At 43.5% G+C, this 19,615-nt stretch overlaps 1 protein-coding gene across 1 annotated transcript in view; it reads left to right on the forward strand.

Moving 5' to 3' along the window:
* The window catches only part of SLC24A3 (solute carrier family 24 member 3), a 437,684-nt gene that overhangs the window by 171,416 nt on the left and 246,653 nt on the right, over positions 1-19,615 (forward strand). The window lies entirely within an intron of this gene.

The raw sequence follows: 19,615 nt of genomic DNA on the forward strand, positions 1-19,615 counted from the left end.
TCCTGGTGGCAGAATGGGCATAGACCAGCCCTTTGCAAGGCCGTAGGAACAACTGTTACCTCTTACTGTCAGTAGTTCTGGATATATGTTCCTGTGCCTAATAAAGAGTCATTGCACAGCACAAGCCTTTTGGAGTTTTGGAGATACTACACTATCATGCTGTAGGAGATGTGGGGTATGAAACCTCTCAGCCTGTAGTGGGCCTAGAACCCAGGAGTTTCACTTCCTAGGCAAGACATTATTGGGCACAGGATAGTTATTGCCACTATAATTGACCTTTTCTACTGAGCTGCATGCATGCTATCTATAATAGACAATTAGTTGATGTGGTCTGTCCCCTCCTGAAAAATCAGGGACTTAAGGACTATGTGGGCACCTTCCAGACCAATCTAGATCTCAAAGGGCCTCACATAGGAGTGCAGATCTTCTGCATCTGGCCTAGATGGTTTCAGAGCACATACAGCAGCACAAGTCTGGGCAGTCAGTGGCCTGTTCAGGCAAAAATGGAGACATCCAGTGATTCAAGATGCCTGAAGCATTTGCTGAGAAGGATTGATATTGGATCACTCTTTCTGACCTTCATAGTCTAAATACAGACTAAATGCTACTTCAGGCACCATACAGGTCAGTTAGAATCTGCCTTTCCACCCTGTGTATGATGAACAAAAGGTGAGAAGGGAAATGGCAGCACAGAGTGTGATCATTGTCCAATATCATCGGTCAGGTCACTGGCATAATAAAGACTGTAGTCACCATATGACCCTACCACAGCCCAGTTAGGCTTAAAGTGGGGAGTGAGAAGAGCACTGCTCTCCATCTACTGCTGAAAGCACAGGGTTATTCCTTCTACTCTCCCTGGCTTATGTGAGCAGCTCCCTCCACCCACCCTTGTTGACACCAGCTCTTTCTCTGTCTGCCCTAGTAGAGTCAGAGCTCCCCTCCCTGCTTCATTCTACTTTAAGTCCTGAACCCATTACAGTTTTTTAAAAAGACAGAAGCATAAAAATGAGCAAAGTTGGATTTTTGAAAATCTGCCCCATAGCATCGAGTGGGATTTTGCCTGAGGGAAGGAAAAGCTGGACCTGGATCATCAGTCCACAAGAATAATGCATAGAAAGGCAGAGAGAAAAGAAGCTACCACTATTGTTTTATAGGAGAAGCATTTCCAGGGAAGTTGTCGTAGGCCCATAGAGACCTAGATCAGCTGGAGAACTAAGAAGCCCTGCTGGATTTGCTGAGGAATGAACCCAGGGGATTACAGAAAGGAGCTTTTTCTGTGTTGCCCATGATTTTTAACTCACCTGTTATCATGTAGAACTTCTCTAATTTGATGATCTATAAACGTAGCTTCTTTCAGGGTAATGAAGTTGCAAGCATATCCTCTAAACCTGATTGGAAGCCTAGTCAGTTGTGGTAGGGTATATTCCCATTATAAAACTCTTCAATTTTAAAACATAATTTTATTTTAAGACTCTGGATATTGTCACAGCACTGCTTCCATTTAGAGGGAAATATGTATAATTGGGATAAAAGAGGAGGTTAGTATCTTGATAAACAGATGGTCCTTTCTCTCATCACATGTAAAAGAGAGTCCTGCACATGTGGGGATTTACATTAAATTATAGTTGCATTAATAGCGTTCTAATTTTTCCCCTACACTTTTTTTTTTTAAGAATGAGGAGACAAATTTTCTATGCACCTCTCTCTCAAGACTGAAGTTCTTAGCCCCCTGCTTGTCCAGCAGTCCATACACAGGGCCCCTAATCCTTGCACAGAGTCACTTTGATTTCATCGGGATTTCTGTAGCTGGATCTCATTGCAGGCTCAGAGCCTGAAACAGCTCATTTTGAGGTTGAGTTTTTTTCAGAAAATTTGAGCACAGTGCCTTCAGCTATTTATGGGTTTGCTATGGGAGGAAGGGAAATAAATTTATATCAGTTTATCAGCATCTTCACTACTACTATTTAGATGAGGTTGCATCTAAAATTTATTGGAAAACTTGCAAGGAAACTTTCTTTCCATCAGAATTTGCTGATTTGTGAAAACTGAAACATCTGCAGAGACAAAGTTCAAAGGGTTTGATTTTGCTGAATCCTGCTAGTCAGTTTGCCCAGCTTCTCCACAGCCTGCTCCTTGAGAGTCTATAAGTCCAGGCTCCGAAGGCCTCAACAACCACATGTGGAGTTAGTGACCTGGGAATCATGGCTCTCAGCTCAGTAAACTTGTGGTTCCTCAACATCCCATGTTTCCAGCACTTCCAGCGTCCACTTTTTGGGAACAACCACCCAGCAGACTGCCTTAGAGTGTGGCCTCCTTTCCCTTCCATGGAAAGTATCAAAATTTGGGGGTGGAGGGGTTTCCAATTCAGAATAAAATCTTCTGCAAAATGGAATTACCTTTCTCCAGCCAACCCTTTTTCTCTTGGAAATTCCTGAATAATTTTAACTATAAACTCCAGCAGTCAAGTCTACCTAAGACACTTACTGCTCAATAGCTCGTTACTGCACAGTCATGTATTACTTGGGTATGCAAATATTAAATGACTGCACAGTAACAACTGCACAGTCAGCATCTCATGTAGACTCAGCCAGTGAGGTCTAGTTTAATGCTTTTCATCTGTTCACCTGTGATGGTGTTCCAGTAAAGCTGGAAGGGCAAAGATGGAAAAGCATCCTCAAATACCAACTCGTCCATCTAGTGGAGAAGGTTTTGAAGTAGGTTTGAGCAGGGGCAAAATCTATAGGCAAATGGAAAAGCCAAAGAGCTGTAATCTGGTGAGGATATGGGAAATTGCAGTGCAGTCACTGGGGAAATCAATGGCATAGTGTGCCAACACCTGAGATGTCTATACAGAAATGGCAGGAGTACAAGGGATAAACAGGAAGAACATTTAAGACCTAGGGCCACAGTCACACAAGGAGGAGGAGGAGGACACACCCACTTTTTGTATTAACTGTTTTTCAGGAACTCAAGCAGGGTGGAAAAGAATTATGCTTAGGTGAAGTCTACTTACATACCTAATCAGTGGAATAGACTCTGGCCTTTAGTATGTAACCAAAATGTTGACTTTCTTGCTATCACAAAGACTTAGTGAGGGAAAGCTCAGACTTGAATATTGGTATAAAAGGATATTATTCAGAAAATAAAGACAGTATGTCAAGAGTATGTCAAGAGATATATGCTTGCTGCATAGCCCAGGAGAGAAATGGGAAGTGAACATTTTGAATGTCTCTACGTGAACGGGAAAAAGGAAGCAGAGCAGGGGCAATATCACATTAGGACTTAGAGGCTAGGGACAGACATTACACATAAACCAGTTGAAGTGATCAGAAACTGGTTTAAACCTGTAACAGAACAGAAGTTCAGTACACATAAAACAGTTTGAAAATGGCTGAAACCGGTTCTAGATAAACCTGGTTGAATATAGTATCAAACTTAGCTGATTTGGCTCAAACTGGTTTATGCAATGTCTGTCCCAGACTCCTTGCTGGTTTAAGATAAATCAGTCCCCCAGCATCTCAGCATGCTCTCTGGCTGGTTGGGGCTCTGCTCCACAGCAGGGCTGGCCCCTCCCCTCTGCTCCCTGGCTGCAGCTTGGCAGTCTCTGCAGGCATCTGCTCCTCCTCTTCCCTCCCCACTCTCTGCTAAGCAGGCATTCTCCCATCCTTCACAGACATCTCAGCATTAGCTAGCAGACCACATGATAGCTATAGTCCGTGCTATGGGAGAAGACAGACGCAGACAAGCTTTTTGTAGCTAATTAACAGGTCGCTTAATGTCCTTCCTTGGACACTGTTTAAGAACTGTTTGCTCTCTCCACCCCCTCACCACTCCCTGCTAAGAAAGAATTTCCCCCCCTCCCCTCAGCCTTGCTGAGGAGGTGTCTGTGTACTAGCTAGCAGACCACATGCTGGGTACAGTCTGTTCTGAATCAACAGGTAGAATCAACGGTCTTGATGGGGCAATAAACACTGAGATAAGGGTGATAAACAGCACCCTCCCTCCTTGCTTGCCTGTTAGTTTGCTGCAGACAGTATACAGAAGCAGGGAGGGAGAGTGAAAAAAACTTCATATCATCAAAGATTTATGAACTGCACACACCACGCCCCCCGTTGCCTCAGAGCACTAGCCCAGGGCTGCAGGCTGGCAATACTCCTTCCCCTTGAGCAGGGACTGGGGAAAAGCCTGGGACTACAGGCAGGCTGGGGATTTAAACCTTTCCCTAATTAGAGCCCTGCTGAAGCCTGGCCATGCCCCCCTCAGCTCAGCTCTGCAAGGGAAGGGAGGGCTGCTCTGGTACCCCCCAGCTTCCAGCCTGAACCACTGCAGGCATGTGCCTGAATTTCCTCAGTCCAGAGGAATTGTCTGTATGGTTGGAAACCAGTTCAGCCTAGCCGGATTAAACTAACCTGCAATGACTGAAGCAATTCAGGTTCAGGCTTTTTGAATGTCTGTCCCTAGTCAGAAAAGGAGGTGGCTTTTTTTGAGCTACTGTGGATACTGGTAGTAATGGCAGTGGGTGGGGAATTTAATTAGCCAAAGCAATCCAGCTGGAAACAGTCCAGCAAGCTCTTGGAATGTGTTGGGGGTGAATGTGTTGTTTCAGAAGATGGAGGAGGTTACCAGGAAACAACTAATTCTTGTTTGATTCTCATTGCAAATCTGAAAGTGACTTGAGTGTGAGTAACCAGAAACAGTTCACGATTCTAAGAGAAGGAAGGTGAGACAGCAGCTGATTGAGGACAACAGACTTTAGTAAAGCACGGTTAAGATATTGGATGTAACGCATGGATAATAATTCTTTTACTTTGCTTTGCTCTTGTGAGGCCTCTGCTGAGATTCTGTGTCCAGCTTTGGGCATCGTGCTTTAACACAAGATTTAGAAGAGACTGGGGAGGTCCAGAGGGAAACTGCAAGAAGCATGAGATGTTTAGAAAATGTGGCCTTTGAAGAAAAGTTGAAGCCAGTGATTTTTAGTTCCAAAAATAAAAGCCTGAGGAAAGATGTGATGTAAAAAGCTGTTGCAAAGAAGATTGATCAGTAATTCTGCATCCACAGGGGTAGGTCAAGAAGTCAGCTTAATTTGTAATAAAAAAGATTTAAGTTAGACATTAGGAAAAGCTTTCTAATGAAAAGGATAATTAAGCACTAAAACAGAGTATGCAGGTGGGTTATTATGGAATCTTCTTAATTTAACAGCAGGTCAGGCAGAGGTCTGACAGAGGTAGTCTAGGTATACTTTATCCTGCCTCAGTTCAGGGGAACAGATGGAATAGCCTCTTGCAGTCTCTTCCAGTCCCATATTCAGTGATTATAACAGCCATGAAAAATGCATACCAGGAGAAAAGTTCTTGCCTATTTATGCACTCCGGTCCTGATTCATCAAAATGCTTAAGTCTATGCTTAATTTTTAAGGAGGGTAAGTAGTGCCAGGATGCTATTCCCTTTAAGTTCTTCATTGACTCAGGGCTTTCAGCATGGCTGCACTGCTGATGCATTCTCTGCTAGTTAAGTACACAGCTAGTTACATGCACATTTCTGTAAAGGAGCTTTCAAGCTCAGCTAACCCAAAGAGTGGAGCTTGTGAGGGGAACACATTCATTTCAACGAGACATTCTTTTTTTCACCATAATTCTTTCTCCCTAAATTGCCTGTGATTTAAAGCAAACAGCTGATGCTTAACTCACCATTAATGAGTACTGGAACTGAAATCAAACTAAGGGCATTCCAAAGTTTGAATTTGCTTTGGCAAGATCAGCTTGGCCATGCTGCAGACATCTAGCATTTTCTTTCCCCCTCCCCTTCGTTGACTAAATCATGATGGACATCATTATTAAGGTACAAGACTTTGGCAGGCACAGGGTGAGCTAATGAAGAAACTAACTTTTGAGATTTCCAAACTTTGCTTGGGCAACACTGCTGCATTTCAGCATTTAAATCATACCTTGAGTCGAAGAGAAATGACAGACAAAGGGAAAAAAACATTTGTAGGTCAAGACTTTCACCATACATCAGACCAGCTCCCTTGAAATCTTTGGGGTTATGTTGATTTACGCCAATGAGAATCAGCCCTGTAGTTTTTATATTCCCTTATAAGGCAATAGGTGCACTTGTTGGCTTGGTACTAAAAATAAAATATATTTCCATGAAGACAACCAGAGTGTTGCAGTCACTAATCGTAAAAAGTTTTTCCTTGGAAACTTCAAAGACACACAGGGAAGAGGGATAAAGTTTTATAAATAATGTCTCTCAAATGACAGCCACTGCTGCAGGAACTGTGCAGCTTCTTGCTAACATTGTCATGATGTTATTTTGGAAGTGTATGAAAGGTGACCTGCAAAAAGTTTTTAAAAGATTGGACTTCTGCCTTCTTTTTCTTTCTCTTCTTTTTTTTTTTCCTGTTTCTCCACTATGTACAGAGAGGGTCTAAAACATCCTGTTGTTTTTTAAAAAATAAGGGGGTTTCTGACTCTTTGTTCTTTACTGTAGCAATATATGGAATGTCTGATCTTTCCGTATTTGGCTAGAGTGTCTCTGGTAATTCTAAAGTAGGTGTTTTTCCTCATCTCCCACAAATTCAGCCTCTGCTTTGATAGAAGATTTTTCTCTGTCTTCCAAGGTCGCAGTCTGGGTCAACAACAAGTAAGAGTGGAAATTATAAACTCCTTAGGAGAAGGAACATCTGTATGTGTACAGCATCTAATGCAATGGGTCCTATTCCAAGACCGGTTGAATACAAATAAATAACAACAAACATGCTGTTATATAAATCGTTATTCACTGTTAGTATAATTCATTATAATAATTCTTATACATTTAATAATTCAAATATATGTAGCCTCTTAGTCCTCCCAAAGATCTTCTAATAGCTCAACAGAGCGATGGTGTCAAACTAATCTTTGCTGAATCAATACCTGGACTGCTTTCTCAGTCCAGTTTTTTCACAATGGATGAACACAATCATATTATGAGAAATGGTGGATTTTCCTTTTCTCCTCCCAGGGCATATCTACACGTGTGCCCCGCTGCATAGTTTGTACTGAGCAGTCATTTAGTACTTGCTTTAGCAAGTACCTGCCGGTACTGCACAGGCCCCGTGCCACACGGGTTGTTTCTTCCCCTTCCTGTGCTGTAGCAATGAGCTACTGCATGGTAGCGGCAGCATCATGGTTAGTGCCCTCCAACACTACATCGCCATAGCTCATCACTATGGTGATGTAGTGTCTCGTTGTAGACGCACCCCCATTGTATGTAATAAATCACTGTTTGGTTCTCAAACCCATCATCTAAGCGGATAACAGCAGAATACTCCTTTGCTGCATGCAGTTAACGAGGTATGTAGAAGCTTTTTGTGTCAAGGATCAAAGAATACCTGGGAAAAGGTAGTGATATGTCACATTATTTGTACAAAAGCAAGACTGCATTTTGCTAAAAGATGTATCCTGGACTCCAGGGTTTCTAGGATTCATTATTTAGGGTACAGGATAAGGTAAAATTTTTGCTTGAGAACAAAGCAATGGCCAGTAAGAACCATCAGCTGTTGCAAGAATGTTCTTCAGTACATGGGATAGAGTTTAGTGCAATTTAGGTTTACACTTGTTACCTTCTGGTTTACCACTCCATATAATTAAGAGTGTAATTTGCAGCAAGTTCTGCCATTGAGGATCTGTGACTCATAAGTGATATCTCAGCTGGAGTGCATCTGAGGTAATAAAGCTCTTATTCTCCGAGCCACCAAGACATCTTTGCTCTGTGGAGAGAACTAAGTAAATCTACAGAAGGCATGCTATAAAGCAATTGGTGCAATGCAGGGTATTAAAGAGAAACAAAATAAAAGTAATCAGCCAAAGCTCACACTTCAAGAAAACAAAACCCCTGAGTCTCTTAGTAAGCTTACAGCAGTACCCTCATCCTCATTTGAAATCAAATGCACACAGGGCCTCCAGATGACAGAAGTAACATGTTTGTATTGTAGCAAAGCGTAACACTACCTCCTGGTAATAATATGTCTATGTTCCTTGAATATCAGCAGCAATGTTCTTTTCTAAAATGGTAATAAAGTGCACATTTGCTTATTAGTAATGAATGTCAAACTGTTCACCATGGTGGAAATATCTTATTTCCATGGCTTTGATAAATAGCTGCTGGAACTCATGAATTTTTAATAGAAGGCCTATATTTAGGGGCTTTCAGTTTCTGAGGGAGATAAAAGGCTCTTCGGAGATGGAGCTGTGGAAGCGCCTTGTCTTCAGCAACTGCTGGTACCTATTTAAAGCCAGTGTTGTCTTTCTGATGTATGAATATTATGCTGACATTGATTGATAGGGTTTTTATGCCGGAGATTAGGTTCCAAGCCTGCCTGTCATTATAAAGCAAAATATGTAACTGCAGAAGAAGCTGCGTAGTATCTGGTTTCATATGAATGAGATATTTGTTTGGCTTTTTCAGCACTGTTTGGAATATTAAAAACTAATGGTCCAGTTCTTAAGCCCCCTGACACCTGGCCAAACAAAAATAGGCACAAATTTTGTCTATGCCTACTTCACAGCAGTGTTAAATGGGCCATCATGTAAACTAGCCAAGCCCTAAGGTTTTGATATGGGCTCCATTATCTGCCATACAAGTCCAGCCATATGTTACTATGAAAGTGAATATGCACAGAATACCATCAAGAAATTACACCCATCACTACAGGAACTTCCAGTCTATGTGTATTAAATATATCTGTGAATAAATGTGGTAACTGATGGCCAGTTCGAGAGAGATTCTTGAGTGTATAAACCAAAATGCATAGTCCTAGCCAGTCACTGCACAATTGGGACTCTGATGGACAAGACCAACAATTTCAGATAGTAAGAGTGCACAGAGCCCACCGTGGCTCCACATGCAAAGAATGTAAAGTCCTAAGTCCCAATTCTGCAGTGACTGAGTGGGACTTACAAATATCCTTAGAATTAAGCAGGTGCATGTGTTTTCATAGGAGTGGGGCGCTGGCCTCTGGTCCTTCAGGGTGAATTCTACCAAATACCATAGTGCTGATTAACAAAGGTACTTTCTTCCCTGCAGAACTTGAAGAATTTTGAAAAAAAATAACCCAACAGCATGCAGATAATTAAAAAGGAAACACTGTCTCCTGAGCGTAGTCTTGCAGTATTTGAGGAGAGCCAGAAGTTCCAGTTTCATTGATCTAAGCCCTTGGCAATAGTTTTGAGATGTGTAGTGTGCCAGATGCTCAGCTAGCATCAGTCACTGCCACTCCACTGAAGTCACTGAGATGGGCCAAAACTAAGGCAAAAACAGCATCACTTCACTGAAGGCAGTGGGCTAGATTCCCAGTTGTTGCAAATTGGTGTAACTCCATTCAATTAAGCCTCAGCTGTTGTAAACCAGTGAAGCTCCATTTAAATGATTGATTCAAATGGAGCTAGGTAGATCAGCTGAGAATGTGTCTCACTGTGTCTGGCCTTTTCTGGAATATTTCTCCTCTTGCTCTGGTTTCAAGCATAGTTTGCAGTTGCAGGGGGGATTCCAAATGTTCTCATGTTAACATCAATGACAGTACGTGAGCTACAAATAGCATTCATGTGCTGAACCCTCAGGTTTGATTTCCTGCCTGGTCTCTCTAGGACAGAAAGTACAGGGTGTGTTGTAGATGTCACATAGACGTGGCTTGTTAGAGATGGATCGCTCCGTGATCAAAAGGAAAAACCATTGTCAGGCTTTGAAAAAGAGTCTGGTTCCAGCAGCTTTGACCAGGAGCAAACTGGTAGCAATGTGAAGCTTCAGTTCTGAGACTCGAGGGCCATACTTATCTAAAGAGCCATGACACTGATTAGAAAGTGGAGTATTTGTAAAGGTCAGAAGCTTTTTCAGGCACGTACTGTATCTTGGCACATATCTGCGCAGAACCTAGCACAGGGAGTCTCCCCAGTCTGGACTGGGGCACCTAGGTTCTGCCTCAGCATGGGGTAAGAGTTTCCAAAGCCTGTGAATAGTTAAAGGAAGTTGAGTCCCAGGGAGTCTCAATTGCACTAAGAGGCACTTATGCTCATTCCTTTATGGAGAAAATTTCCCCCTTAAAACTTTGGGGTGGTGTTATACTTGCCAACACTGTGTTTGAAAATATGATCTTGGCAGAGGTTTTCAAAATCAGGTAACCTGATTTTGTTCCTAAGTAGGCACAAGGTCAGGCACATCAGAGTTCACACAGGCAGCCCATATGTGTGTGTGGAAAAATGTGCGTATTCTTTAGCGTATCCTTTTCTGGAAACCTGACCTGCTTTATCTAAATGGGTTTGTAGCTTGCTAATTTTGGTAACAGTTTATGTCAACTCTACTGTCATTGTTTGATATGGAGTATAACACTGATCATGAAAACCGCCTTTCATATTCTTATGAACACTATCTGTTTACTTCTTTGAGAATGTTCTTGTAATTCAGTATCCATTAATCTACCATCAAAGTAAAGGATTACTCTAATTTCCTTCCTAAGGCTGCATTGCTTATGCATATCATTTTTACTTAGCAGTCTTAGGATGGAGATTTGCAGTCTGAGTTCTCCTTGGGAAAGGCAAAACGTTGGATTCCTAACGTATATAACTAGTTACTAAATTCATGTCCTTAAAAATGATCCAAATGAGCAAGACAGTCAGTTTCCCACCACATCGGAAATAGGAGAGTGAAGTATGACAGTAACACCACCGTGTTAAATTGTGAGGTATATCCATCAAGTATCTGAAATCTGAAATTTAAAAAGAGAAGCCAGCCGAGCTTTGAGGTACATACACCCTCCGGTAAATGAAAGCTAATTGTCCTGCAAAACACTCTGTGTGGTGAAAAGGCAGCCAGTGTAGCAATGGAGCAGCTTTAAAAGGCTGCTGCACAGGATAGCTTCATACATCAGCTCTGAAAATATTTACTCTGTAGAATGACAGGTTCAAATACAGGCTGTGTGTGCTTGGTCCACATCATCCAGGTGGATAAACTATGCAATTGACTGGGAGAATTTCTTCAGGCCAGACCATAAAAACTGAAGTGACTGTGACTGTTGAAGAGTTCACAGTGCATATTTTGTAAGAGTAAGGGGTTTCCCCTGCTATCTTTGTCCACGTTTTTTCATCCCTGCACTGTTGTTCAGTATCCTGCATTTCAGTTGGCTGTTGCTCTCTTCCCTAAGGACTGTTTCAGTTCCATGATGTTAAGCATAAATAACGGGGGTATTGCTTTGGGGCAGAAGGTAATACATGAATGTAAAAAATCATGACATGCCATATCTAACCGAGACAGGCAGTATCTTGGGACTGTTCTTTTATTGATATTTTGCCCAGGAAATTGATCTATCCTAGAAATGGTGAATGGTAATGACATGATATTTGCCTAACAGAGAAAACATTAATATTAAGTTAGTGTATGCTAAATAACTGAATGTTTATTCAACCAAGTTTTAAATAAGCTTGACATTTGAAGCCTTCTTATTTTTAATAGAGAAGTTGCCAAATGAGGTTTAAGGTTGGGATTTTCAAAGCTAAAAATTATCTGGTTTGGATGTCCAAAAACTCCTGGCAACTTTGACATTTCAGAGTAAAGGCGTGTTTCCCTTGGCACTGAAGAAGCACATAGCTGAGGATTGCTGCTGCACAGTGCAGGGGGAGAGATTCACATGGCACAGCATGCAAGGCACAGGGACACTGCGACAGTATGGGAGAGATGGTGCATGCCTATGGTATGGGAGGGAGATGCAATGCAGAGCAGTGTGGCATGCATCCTGGGGAGGCTGCAGCCCACGCAGTGGGTGGCCAGGAACCCTGTGGCCCCTGCTGCTCAGAAGTTGGACAGCCCTGCTCCACGAGGTATATGCTTTAATAACATTGTCAGCACAAATGTATTGTCACTTCACTGGCAGCTTTCTTCTTCCTTCTGCCATATTGTTCTGCAGCCGCAGGCATTGTTCCACTGACGTCAATGCGACCCTTTGCACACTTAAAGCTATGTGCATGCTTCAGTGCTTTGCTGGATCAGAGCCATGGTTTACTCATCTCAGTTTATTTCCTGGATGAACTCTGAGGGGTACTTCTGGATTTTGTTTATTTGTCATATTTTCCCCTAAATCCTCATAATGTAACACATGCCCTAGCCTACTCCATCATTAGGCACTACAGAGTGCACACAACTAGCAGCTCCATTGTTTGTTGCTGATATAGCACCTATGGAAATTGTTTCCTCCTATTCAAGACACTGGCTTTGTTGCATAGCTGATGAGTTCCTGTGATGTAACATCTATTAGAAACATGATAAAACCTGGATTATTCATATTGGAATGGCTCATGACCCATTTGCAGCAAGTTGGTGAATTAAGGCCAAGCCTCCCAGCTGTTAGCTGTGACTTACTTCAAAGAACACCACTTGGCTGGAACTCATCAGTAGTCCTGCACAACTCATGAAGATTCAGTGCCCCTTGGAATAAAAGCAGCAGCAAACAACTGGAGCATCTCATCAGTCCCACACTGCTGTTTGCTGTGGTAGCTATATATAGCCCCAGTTGACTCACAACCCCTCATCTTTGCAAGGATGCAAGGAACCTAATCCTAGAAGAATCTGGGTTCTGCTCTAGAAACAGTGGTGACCCAATGATGTTGTAAGAAGTATTCAGACATTCCCTGAATCCCCAACCCTAGGTTATACTTACGTTTGAGACTTGGACATTTCCCAGCTATTGGCAGCATAATGGGTATTTGGATTTTCACGATAAAGCCTCTGTTCCTTACTTTCATGATGTTTCTGAAGTACCTGACCTCTATTCAGTTATACATACTCTAATTTGTAGTATGCCATGATCACAAGATGGGGTGTGAGGTTGCCCAAATATGCTATAGATCAGCGGTTCTCAACCTTTTTTGTACCAGGACCCATTTGTAAACATTGATGGCCAGTCCCAACTCAGTAAATAGTTTAAGTAGAAAACAACTCTCTGATCCTGCCAGTGCCCCTCACTCCTAACCCATAGCCCCCTCCCACTTTCAGCCTCACTGGTGCCACTGATTCCTAATTTGCTACCCACCCCCTGCCTCCAGGTGGCTAGATCCACTGCCACAGCTGGGACTCCTGCACCAGCCATGCCACCAGCAGCATGAGTAATGGATGGGGGAGACCCGGGGGGCCACGCTGCCCACCTCCCCTCTGGGTTAGTGCTGTGTCCTACGGAGAGCGGCAGTGGTGACCGGGCCATGGCAGTGGGCAGGGGCGACACATAGGGGGTGCACGCGGGTGCATGTGTATCCCCTGAGTGTGGCGATGCACGCCCCCCTACAAAAAGGCACCACTGACAGGTGGTTGCTGTTTGCCACCCTGCTGCAGGTGGTCTGCAATGCCTGCTGCCGATGCTGCTAGTGGTGGCTGCAGGTGGTTGCCAACCCTTGGTTGGTGCTTGCCACCCCCTGCCACCAACATTGCTGGCGGTGTCTGCAGGAGCTTCCCGGCTTACCGCCGCTGCACCTCTGCTGCTGCGCTTCCGCCACTGCCATGCCCCCCCAGCCACCAGGGGCACAAGTCGTTCATGGTAGTGGGGTAGAGCGCAGCCTGGCATACAAGCAGCTGGGAGGAGGTGAGGACAGCATGGCCCAGCCCCCCATCTCCCCAGTGCGTTACTTCTTACGCTGCCAGTGGCACAGCTTGTGCAGAAGTCCCAGTGACTGCAGCAAAGAGTTCGCAGCCCCGCTCTGCTCTCCCATGTTGGGACCTGCCTACTGGGCCTTGGGGGTGGCTCTTGCCTGTGCTAGTCTGGCCAGGCTGCAGTCCCATGCCTGCTGTGGGCACACAAATTTGGGGGGGCAAGTACACCCTCATACCTCCTGAAACACGATGCTTATGCCCCCCCACCCCTCCCAACACATTGTCTATGCCCCGCCCTTGCCCCATAGCTTTATCTGTGGGGATCTGTGGGAGCTGCACTCCATGCTGCCTGGTTGCCATGTGAATGGGTGCGTGCACACATGCATGTGGTATCATCTGCCTGATTGCCCTCGTCCCGCTCCCCCAAGCCCTAAGTAGATCCTTGCAGGCTGGAACTCTGTCAGCCTGCAAGGGAAAACCTGTTGTTTCCCACATTTTTCCCTTTTAAAGGAAAACCCATTTTTAAAGTTTGTTTGTGACCGTTTCATATATTCTTGCAACCTGCTTTTGGATCACGACTGAAAGGTTGAGAAATGCTGCTGTAGGTTACAAAGAAGGTTGCACAAGATGAGGGCAGCTAATACCAGAGAAGTTGTCATCTGGCAAAAGAACCTGTTGGGAGGCACGCTTCCTGGTGCAAAGGCACAAGAGCTTCATATCCAGATGTGAATGCATCATGGCTTATGAGCCTAGGCCTCTGCATGGTGGTAAGGATGCTTTCCCTCAAAATTCTTCTAAGTTTGTAAGAAGTCATGTGCTTGTGCTTGAGGTGACTACTTCTCTAGCACTTTGACAACCTCTTCTGTATTAATTGCAGTAAGACCAATTGACAAGGAATTGCAGCTGAGAGGACTTACAACTCTGTCTGTATCTCTTCCTAACAACTAAATTAGATAAATACTCTGTGGTTTGCCAGTCCAAGTCCCAGTGGCAAGTGCTGAGAACACAGAAGGAAAGTTCAATTAGAAGCTGATTGAAAAATAGACGTCTCAGGGGTATGACAGATTACATGGGAGGCTTTATTCTTCTTGTCATAGGATGGAGAGCATATGGCTGGGGATGTAGATTTATGTTCTCTGTTTTAATTCATCATTTTTTAAACACCTCTGAAAGTCACCGTGTTTTCTTTTCGGTACGTCTTTCTCTGGATTTTACGTGATCCATGCTGCTTTTTTTCCTAATGATTTACGGTGAAACCCACAGAAGAATCACTGATAGGAGAATAAAACCGTTTTATCCAAACTCACTCTATAATCCTGAACTGATTCATCCCCATCAATTGCAAATTCAACTGTTAACAGTGCGCAAATGGATGGTTTTTAAAAGATGGTATTCATTTTTTCATACTTTTTGTTAATAATATAATACTGTCTGGAAGAATGTGATTTTTTCATTCCAGTTTGCGAGGATGCCATTTTAGAAATCTTTTTTCATCTGAAATTTAACTCTAAAGACATCAATCTGTGCCACTACGTGTGTACACACGCTGTGTACCAAGAACAGGGCCTTCCCTTAAGAAAAATCTAAACTTTCTTGCTACAGAGAGTAAGACATAGACCAGTGGCTTGAAGTTGTAGCAAAATAGGTTTAGATTGGATATCCAGAAAAACTTCTTTACTGTTAGAATAGTGAGGCAGTAGAACAGACTTCCTAGGGAAGTTGAACATCTCTGGTGATAGAAAGTCCACAAGAAGAGGTTGGACAGCCAGTGGTTGGGGATGATATAGGAACAGCTATGCCCATACTCTACTATGGGTATTTCCCATGTTTCTGGGCTTTGCTGGTTGCTTCATGGAGCTGGAAGGGAATTTTCCATCCCCCTGCTGCTACATGTTAGGGGAAGAGCTTAAGCCTTCCTCAGTGGCATTGAGTGTTGACTGCAGCCAGCACTGGGCATTTTGACTGGGGTCGGTGAGTGTTCCTACTGAGACTTAAAGCTGGAGGCTTCTGGTGGGAGGGTCTTGCCCCTCCTCTCAGGGTAAGACTAGCTGCCATATTCAAGATCAGGAAGGAATTATAGCCCATGGTCAGATTGGTATGGACTGTGGGGTTGCCTTCCTCTGTAGTCAGGGTGGAGTGTGGCCCTCTGCCTGGGATCTCTTGAGCATATATTAACAACATTTACAGCAGCAGCACATCAGCCACCATGGTCTTCCTGCTTTACCTGTGGCAGGTTAGGGTATTATGCATTGTGGTAGTGTCAGTCTTGACTATGTTGTTTTTCTAAAAGGTTAGACAATGGGTTTATATAGGATAGTTTGGATACAGATGATCTTCCCTCAGGCAGGGAGTTGAACTAGATGACCTATGGAGGTCCCTGCCAGCCCTACTTCTCTATGATTCTATGATATTTTCCCTAGGGGTAGATTACTACATAAATGCCTAATGCAGTGTGTTTTGCTTCCGCCTTGGAAACATTCGGTGCCAGTGCTCTTCCAAAGACAAGACACTGAAATGATAGGGCCTAGGTCTGTATTTGATACGGCTATGAGGAACAAGATGAATTTAAGGCAGGAGACACATTTTCTGCACCAGAACTTCTTGGCAGCAAGATCAAATACATTGTGTGATAATCACCCAAGGAAATGGACAATTCCCCTCTCCCCGCCCCTTTTTGTTAGCTTTGCACATATCCCTAAAGAAAGGTTCTGGAGGGACCAATTTTGCCCGGACTAGGAGACCTGGTTGGGTTTTCTCTCTCTAGATGCCATGATACTATTGAGTTGTGTCCTGCACTTAACACATGCACCCTTAACTAGCCCATAGATGTAGTTTCTGTGCATTTCCATGAGTGACACTCCTACCTCCCTGTGTAATGAGGTCTGTTAATACTACTTGCTAACCAGGTTGGCCTTACATCAACTAGCTCAGTCAGAGGAGAAAGAGACCACATGGCCCAACGTTTTGCACTGCCCCAAATTAATCTCCCAATAATGCCAAATGCTGATTATTTCAGAGTTAAAAAATAGTTAATGGGATGCCTAATGGAAAATAAAAGAGAGATTGTAATAGCTTTAAGCATTTAAAAATGTGAAAGGAGCTTAGCATATTAGAGTCACTACATAGATGAACCAAACAGTTTAAAAGTCAGGTTTCATTTGCAGGCTACATATCCCTAAAATGGCAGCACATGCACATGCCTGAATGGTGAATTTTATGGGTCACATTACTGCAGCTTTGGTTCCCAAAGACCAGGAGTATAGTCAACGCTGGAAGGGGGGTCCGGTAGTCAGGATGCTTGCATGTGCACCCAACAATGTATGTTTGCCTGCTTTTTCTTGGCATGGTAGTCAGACGTACTTTGAAACTTAAAATGAGATCTGAAGGTTTCTCATGAGCCATGAGGCAGTGTAGCTGGGATGACAGTTTGGTACGTACCTGTATAAACTGATGTCAAATGGTGACACTCACTGAACATTGCAGGAGCCATTTTAAAAAATAGGACTCACACTTTCCATGTGTAGCTGTGACTCCTTCATTGAGTTAGACAGGCAGCTTCTTGCATGCCTGACAGGAGTTGCAGCCCTAGTGCTTGTTTCAACAATGGATTTGCTACAGAGAGTGGCCAGGCTACAGTAAAGTGCTCTTCCTAGTGGGACTCTGGGGAAGCTGTGATTTCAACCACCTAATTATGGCACTGAAGATACCTCGTTGCTCAGATAACAAAGGGGTCAGAAACTTTATTTAAGGCTGGAATCTGGCCAGTGTCTGTCCCTTACTGGCAAACATTGCCTGGCAAGTGAAGCCTACTTGCCTTAAGCATGTACAGGGCTTAAGGACTCCATTCTGAGAATTAGCATTGATTCAGGTTTTTACTGTTTTGCCTATGCACCTGTAGTTCTTGTATGGATGAAAAGCAAAGCCTACTTTGCTTTTAGAAGATCCCAAACAAAGCCTATGTACCTTCCTGTGTTGGGCACATAGGCCACAAAAAGAGTTGAACTCAGAGTACACACGGTGAGGTTGAATTCTTGAGGAAAGCATACAGGAGATGGTTGGGAAGTCACAGCACAGGTTTCAAAATGAAGGGCAGTTGAACTGAAGGGTCTTGAATCCCAACGGAGGGGGACTGCCTGGAGGTCTGCACCTGGCAGTGAGCCTTGAGTTAGAAACAGTGACTGGGCATTTCCCAAACCTTGCTGGCTTGGGTGCCTGAGTCCAATTATAACTGTCGGTAGGGGGATTCAGCCAGATGTGTAATAGCTGTACTTGAAGAAAGAGGATGGTTGAGGGAATGTCTTCTATTACCTATGAACAGTATGGCCAGGTCTCACCAGAAAAAGTAGCCCAATTGCCTTTCAAAACAAGCCCAAATGACTTTGAAGCAGGGCAGGAGGGGGAGAATAGATAAGCAACTGGATAAAAGTAGAGATTGAAGTCCTGTCCTACATGTATTTAATAAAACTAAGTCATCAAACTAGAGTAAAAAGAAGTCATAGTTATACAAGAAAGTAAGACCCACTGAATTATCATTGTCAAGTATCTTATGAAAGCTTTTCTTGCATATGGTGTGCTCACAAATAAGGCACTCTGATCTATACAAAACGTGAAGCAGTACAAAACCTGAATGCCACTGCACATATTAAGTATGACGAAAAAAGTTTGTACACTTGCCTGTTTATTTTGAGAGGTCATCTTTGTTGCCTCTAGTGTTTGTGCGGCTTCACTATGGTCCATGTTTACGCTGAAGAATTAAAACATATCTGGGCTTGAAAAAACATCCTCATGGTAGATCCCTGGTTTTTTAAATCATAAATTTAACCCAAAACAAACAACATTAACTTAAAATATAACTTTCTTGGCCATCTTTTCCAGTCCCCACAGGAACACAATCTCCAACACACCTCCATACACCGTAATCCTTCTGCCTATTGTCCCAATTCCCTGTCCTCCATGATGGTGCAGGACTGTTGATGGCCTTCCATGCTTGTATTTGGTTCTTCCTCTCTTGAAAGCTACATTCATTAGCCATGACCCCTGCTTAACATAGGGGCACCCACCTCTCAACATCTCTGATTGGGCAGTATCATAACCAACTTCTTGCCTATTGGTTCCATTCCTTGATTATCATATGTTGACATGGCCATTCCAGAGCCCCTTCACGTTGCTCATTGGCTCGCATATCCCATTCCCTTCTACAACTGACTATTAATCCCAGCAATGAGGTGACATTGGGTCGTTTGACTCCAGCATTCTTTCCTGCCCATGGCAAGGGGTTGGACTTGATGATCTACTTAAGTCCCTTCCGACCCTACCAACTATGACAACATGCCCACATGTCATTTCTTTCTACATCATTCATTGGACTGGAGCTTTAGTCTGTCCTAGACCATTGTGAGATTGGATGCATGATGTGCCTATCAGCCCCTCAAATAAGCAACCTTCAATAAGAAGCCCCCCCCAACCCAATTCCACTTATTCTGAGTGGATTTGGCACCTTTACCTGATGACCAGCTATGTTTAAATACATTGGTTCACCCTCAAATTGTGTCCTTTTTTCTCTATAAAACGAAACATAGCAAAAAAGAATATCCCAGTACACTGGTTGCAACCACCAGCCCACTTTAACAGTGCAGTGGAGAGGATATAGGCAATGCGTATCCAAACAATTATCACTTAACACAGTTGCTGTGTCCTTTCACCACTCAGATGAGTGATGATAGCTGTTAGCATCCTGCCCAGGATGTTCCTTCTTCTGGCAGTCAAGCACATACTGGCTGTGTGACTTGCAATACATCCTACCATGTCTTAAATTTTAAGTGGGTCACCCAGCTTCCTTATCTAGGCCAGTCCACTCTGCATTCAGGGATTCCAACCATGGACAGGAGGCACGCTCACCCCCAGAGTAAATGAAACAAACAACAAAACAAGCAAGTGTACAAACAACAAGCAAACAAACAACACCCAGGATCTGTGCTTCTCCCAAAGCACCACAGCCTCCTCTTTC

This window comes from Alligator sinensis, unplaced genomic scaffold (assembly GCF_000455745.1).
Source record: "Alligator sinensis unplaced genomic scaffold, ASM45574v1 scaffold140_1, whole genome shotgun sequence".
Lineage (NCBI taxonomy): Eukaryota > Metazoa > Chordata > Crocodylia > Alligatoridae > Alligator > Alligator sinensis.